Genomic DNA, 6580 nt, shown 5'->3' with positions numbered 1-6580 from the left:
CTTCGATCAGGTCACCTCTCTTCCTCCTTCTCTCCAGAGAGAAAACTCTAAGCTTCGTCAAGATCTCTTCGTAGGACAAGCCCTCCAGTCCAGGCAGCATTCTGTTAAACCTCCTTTGCACTCTCTCCAAAACCTCTGTATCTTTCCTATAGTCTGGCGAACTGGGCACAACATTCCACGGTTGGTCTCACCAGGGTCTTGTAGAGCTGCAGTAAAATCTACCAGCTCTTAAACTCTATCCACGATAATGAAAGCCAAAACACCATTGCTATCTTAACAACCCTATCCACTTGGCTGGCAATTTTGAGGGATTTGTGCACTTGAACCAAGATCCCTCTGTTTTTCCACACTGCCAAAAATTCTGTCTTTAATCCGATATTCAGCATTCACTTCCGACCTTCCAAGTGCATCACTTCGCATTTATCCAGATTGAACTCCATCTGCCATTTCTCAGCCCAGCTCTGCATCCTTTCTATGTATTTTATAGATCGTCACATATTCAATTCTCTGAGGAAGGACTTAAAAGTTTCGAATGCATTCCAGCATAAAATGATTTATCTGGAGGAGCAGAATGTACACTTGTGTACACATTCAGGGGATACTCATTAGAATCGACTCCTTTTTGGGACTCTATTGAGGGACTCATATCTTTACAGATTTAGACAGAATGCACTGCGTGATATGGTCAATATATTGTGTAAAACCGAGAACTGTGGATGTTGGAAATCTGAAACAAGAACATGTGAACCAAAACATACATGAGCGTGTTACACAAATCTCCATACTTCTATAATATTAACGAATGCATCTCTATTCCATTAATGACCATACATGAATTGCAGAAAAATTAACACAGTTATTCCCCAAGTGAATGCACTTTTATAATCAAACTTAACAGCCATTTTTGACACTAACCTGCACACGTTTATTGTTCAAGTGAATTTCTGGGTGTTACACAACTAAAATGTTGTTTCTTACAAAAATAACCTTATGTTTAATGAGCTGAAGATGTTTCATGACTCTCTCTAAGACACAGATGAGCTGTACAACAGCAGATGAGAGTGCCTAATTCTCTGTTACCTATAGTGTACTGGACATATACTGTGAAGAAAAATAAAATGGTTGATTGATGAAGAGACAGAAGAGTTTGAAGCAGATAGAGGGATTTGGAAACACAGGAAGGAGAATTATCAAACGCAGGTGTTAAATTTGGAGTCAAGTCATATTAATGAGTTCAAGCTACACCGAGAATGCGAATGCCAGGGAGACAGCATTATAAGCAGTATGACATTAAAATAGAAAAGGAAATTAATACTTTAGTTAATGGGGAATAATGGGAAGTGGTCTCACTGAAACGTGAAGGATTAAGGGGCTGTACAGGGTCGATGTTGAGAGATGCTTCGCCCTTTTCAGAGTCTAGGACCAGGGACATAGAGTCCGAAAACAGGGGCATCAATTTACGACTGAGATAAGGAGGACGTTCTTCTATCAGAGGATTGTGAGTCGTTAGAATCCACAGGGAACGCTATGGGGACAAAGTCCTTGTGTGTAAATAGTGCTGAGACAGCTGAATGAGCAGAGGGGGAATCAAGGGTTCTAAGTAAAACGCAGAAATGTAAACATGAGAAATGTCAGATCGTCTCTGACCCTATCGAATGGTGCAGCAGACTCGAGGGTCCGAATGGACTGCTTCTGTTCGCAATTTTTATGGTGTCATGGTCTCAGTAGGGCCCGTAGCACTGCATCACAAAACACACTCTTCCTTATACTTTAACTGAGGAGCTCCAAATAATTCAATTTAATTGAGACGAGCTGAGCAAATGTCTCGGTATTCTAACAATGAAGTTTGTTGAGGTTTTGTTTTGTTGTCCGGTGCTCTTCAGAAAATTGTTCCGAACTTTCTGTTTAGTTTGAGGTGTAATGTTGCACAGTGTACTTGTGATAAATAGTTTAATAATTATTGTCACAAAATATATGTCTGATTGTGAGAAAGATAGAGAGCAGATGTCCCCAATCTGTTTCCTGTTGTCAGCTTCACTCTGCTTCAGTGGAGACTTTAACCCATCAAGATTAACCAAAAACAGGAAATATTCGTAAATGAACCTCATTTGTTCAAAAGTTGGCCATGACATTGTATTCCATGTGCGTAGTTAGATTAAACCTATTGCCATAGTCAACAAAACCACAACTCTTTTTTTTAAAAAAACTGCACATCTTCAATATATGGGGTGAATGAACACCCTGCTGTCACTCTGAACATTTGCTTCCGCTCAATCAGCCCATCAATATTTGTGCTGAAAATGTAAATTGGTTTGAAACTTCTATGATTCGAAGATTGCCATGTTTATTTAATCAGATCAGACCTTTGTTGTGTTGACCGAGTGGAAAATAAGTAAGAATTGGGAACAGGTATAGGCCATTCAGCCCCTGCAGCCTCTTCTGCCATTCAAGATGACCATGGCTGATCTCATCTCGTCCCTAAACCTCACTTCCCTGCCCACTCTCAATAAGCCTTTAGCCTGTTACTAATTGAAAACCTGCCTATCTCCTCCTCAAATTTACTTAATATCTAAGCAGTAGTCTCTGGGGAAGCAAACTTCACGGATTCACGACTGTTTGAGAGTCACAATTTCTCCTCTTCTCAGTTTTATATCTGCTACCACTTAATCTGAACGATAACCGCTCATTCAAGGATTTCCGAAATGAGGAAGTATCCTCTCTATATCGACTTTCTTAATCCTCGTTAACATATTAGAAACCTCAATTAGATCACCTCCCAATCTTCTGAACTCCAGTGTGTATCGACCCAAACTGTTCAATCTCTCTTCATGACACAAATCAATCATCTCTGCAAACAACGGAGGGAGTCTCCGGTGAACTGCCTCCAATGGGCGTCACGGTGGCCCAGTGGTTAGCACTGCTGCCTCACAGCGCGTGTAGACCCGGGTTCAATTCCCGACTCAGGCGACTGACTGTGTGGAGTTTGCACATTCTCCCCGTGTCTGCGTGGGTTTCCTCCGGGTGCTCCGGTTTCCTCCCACAGTCCAAAGATGTGCGGGTCAGGTGAATTGGCCATGCTAAATTGCCCGTAGTGTTAGGTTAAAGGGGTAAAGGTAGGGGTATGGGTGGGTTGCGCTTCGGCGGGTCGGTGTGGACTTGTTGGGCCGAAGGGCCTGTTTCCACACTGTAAGTAATCTAATTTAATGTAACTTCATCTCTTCTCAAGTATGGGGAGGATACCTCTGTGCAATATTTCCGGCACAGAAGATGTCTATTTGCTTCATTGGTCCAATGCTGACATGAATATCGAATTTTGTTTTAATGCGAAATAAAAAAAAATCTATTTCTGTCAGTGTCCAGGGACTGATTGTTTCAACTCTGCTATCAGAAAAAAAAAGTAGGATTTCTTAATTGAAGAATTCGCATACTGTGTGCTGTTAAAATGAAGGGTTGACTGGTCAGACTTACATCTCTTGAGCACAGATGCATCGTCAGATATACTACAACTTGCACAGCTCCGTGTGTCTTATTGAAGCTGAAAGAAGTTTACAGAGACGAGAAATAGTTTTTGTAAAGATAGCTCATAAATGTGGTCACGGTTGCTTATGTGTTCTGCAGTTTGTTGAAGTAAGTCATAACTTAGTTTCAACAATTAGTAACTAGCTGTCCACATATTAAAACCCAGAGGTAAGTTCTGATCCCCTTGTCCGAGTTTGAGGATTCGATTTCAGTTTTGGAGAAGATGTCAAAGAAATGAGCAGGTTTCAGCAATAAAAGTCGTCAAGAAGAGATGTCGATGTTCAAAAAGGGAAAATAAAAGGTTTTCACTGAGGCCTTCGAATATCGTGGTCATCCCAGTTCTGAACTATGCGGTGGACTTTTAATTTTCAGTCCGATACCAACCTTTTAATTTATTTTCTCTCTCTCTATCACACCCGCTATCTCTCTCGCACACACACCCTCTTTCTCTCTCTTTCTCTCTCTCTCTCATTCTCTCTCCCCCCGCCTCTCTCTCTCTCTCTCTCTCTGCAATATGGATAGGCAACTTCAACTGAACCTGCCTCCACCAGGAAGTGCATTGCATGCCCTAACAACTAGCACAGTGAAAACATTTCTCACATTCCCCCGCTTTGTTTGTATATGACTTTACATCTCTACTTCCTGAGTCATGTGACTGACTGTAATAAAGACCTCAGCATGTTTCTGGACAAAGACTCACAGAGTCACACAATATAGAAACAGACCCTTCTGTCGAACCAGTCCAAAGCGACCATAATCCCAATCTAAATTGCACCACCTGTCTGGCCTTGGCATGTACCCCTCCAACGCTTTCATATTTATGAACTTACCCAAGTGACTTTTGAAGATTGTAACGGTACCTGCACACACGACTTTCTCTGGTAGTTGATTTCACTCAAGATCCATTCCCTGTGTAAAAGCATTACCCTATCTCATTTTTGATTCTTCCAACTCTCACCTGAAAGATATGCTTCCTCGTGTTAAACTCCCCTATCCGAAGAAAAGGAACTTGTCATTCACACACACACTTTTACCTCACCGTGGTATAGGGTTTAGCATCCAGCATAAAGATTCTGAGGGAAGATGTTTGAACTTCAAGTACTCTTTGTGAACATGTTTTCAGGAACTTCCATATGCCACAGTCTTGCATTATAATGTGACTGTACTGTGGCTTTACGTCTTTAATTTTGTTCTTGTTTTTATGAAGAATGTCTGAGACAAAGTTATTTAGCAGTCTGTTCAAAGCCAATGGACTCGACAGTTTTTGAGACTTTGGATTTCTTTTTTCAAAGTTGGAACAATAAAAGCAGCCTGAATGGGTGGGGTCAAGCTTCCACTGAAACTGGAAACTTAGTATTAACATTCTGCAGTTTCTGAAAGCTGGACAAGAAACTCATATTCCTGTTTTTGTTACAGCTGAAAACCGAGAGAACTTTCCCTGTTACCTGCATTGAAAGTGACACAAGGTATTTTCCTGAATTTTGCTTTGCCAGAGATGTGTCTACACTATATTACCATATTCAAACATTTAATTGTTTCGAGTCAAAGTACGTACTATTTTACTAAGCATTTCAATAGTTACACTTAAGCCAATTTTTCTATTGATTTTGTATGCATTTTAACTGTAGTTTAAGTTTAAAGGATGATTCATGTAATGTTAATAGTTGGATCAATCGTATGGTATCTGGAATGTAAAACTTTCATCTACTTTTAAAATAAGAAAATGTTAGGGACTATGCTATCTGAATATATTTGAAGAGGTTTGGTCTGGAATATGAAAATATATTTACATACATATCGTATATTATTTCCTGAGCACACAAAATAGAAATTCGAGACTGAAGACAGGCGATAATTACTATGACATTTAATATTATCTCTATTCTCCCTCTCTATATCCAATTGAAAAGTAGTTCCCCGGTATTGATAAAGCGAATAGATTTTGTCAAAATCCTTTATGGGATGCAGGTGTCTCAAGTGTAATCAGCATTTATTACCCATTCCTAATTGCACAGAAAGCAACTAAGGAACAATCACAACCATCAGTGCTTGGAGTTGCATGTAGGCCAGACGAGGTTCTGATGGACATTAACTTCCCTAAAGGACATCAATGATCCAGAGTCGTTTTTATGACAATCGAGTGGTAGTCATCATTCATCTCTTAAATTTAGATTGACTTTTCAGATGGGTTAAAGTTGATTTCAACTGCCTCCATCCGCCTTTGAGGGATTTCAAACGATGACCACAAAATATGATCTGTGTCTCTGTATTAATACTCCATAAATACACCGCAAGGCCAAATTCTAAACTCTGTATTTTGCGATATATGTCAGTGATGAACACTCTATCGTTATAAACCTCGTCTGCTCAATGAATCCACGTTTACGTCAGTCAACAAGACAGAAGAGGTTTATGAACCAATCTCTTATTTGCAATAGATGTGCTCACACCCCCACGAGACTGTGTGAGGTTGAACAAAACCGGAATGCAACCTGACCCAGAGTAGAACTTCAGTGATCTGCAACCTAAGACAAAATTTTACATTCTTCATATTGTTTATTTAATTCTTTTGTCACAGTTCAAATTTTCATCTTGGGGTCAACAGGACAATTTCCACCAGGGATCTGAGTGAATATTGATTAATGTGAGATGCGTTCTGAAGAAGGGTCGCTGGACTCAAAAATATTAACACTGCTTCTTTCTCCACAGATGCTGCCAGACCTCCTGAATTTTATCAACGCTTTCCGTTTTTGTTTGTTTCAGATCTTCAATAATATCTGTTCTTATCTATTTCGGATTTCCAGCTCCATAGTGCTTTTATTTGTTTTAGATCTCCAGCAACGTCTGATTTTATTTGTTTCCAAACTGCAGCGATTTTTGATTTTGTTTGTTTCTGATCACCAGACATTTCTGCCTTTTTTGCAGAGATTCCGCGATTTTTGATTTTGTTTGTTTTAACGATACTGCAATGGCTGTCTGTTACAGATTCCCAGTATCCACAGTACTTTGCTTTATTACATCCTGCAGTTTCCGGTCTCCTGGAATTTCTGCTTATTTCAGA

Source organism: Chiloscyllium plagiosum, unplaced genomic scaffold (genome assembly GCF_037043375.1).
Source record: "Chiloscyllium plagiosum isolate Xiang-an unplaced genomic scaffold, Cpla_swu_hap1 HiC_scaffold_40, whole genome shotgun sequence".
NCBI classification, from domain to species: Eukaryota; Metazoa; Chordata; class Chondrichthyes; order Orectolobiformes; family Hemiscylliidae; genus Chiloscyllium; species Chiloscyllium plagiosum.
This window is presented reverse-complemented; position numbering follows the sequence as displayed.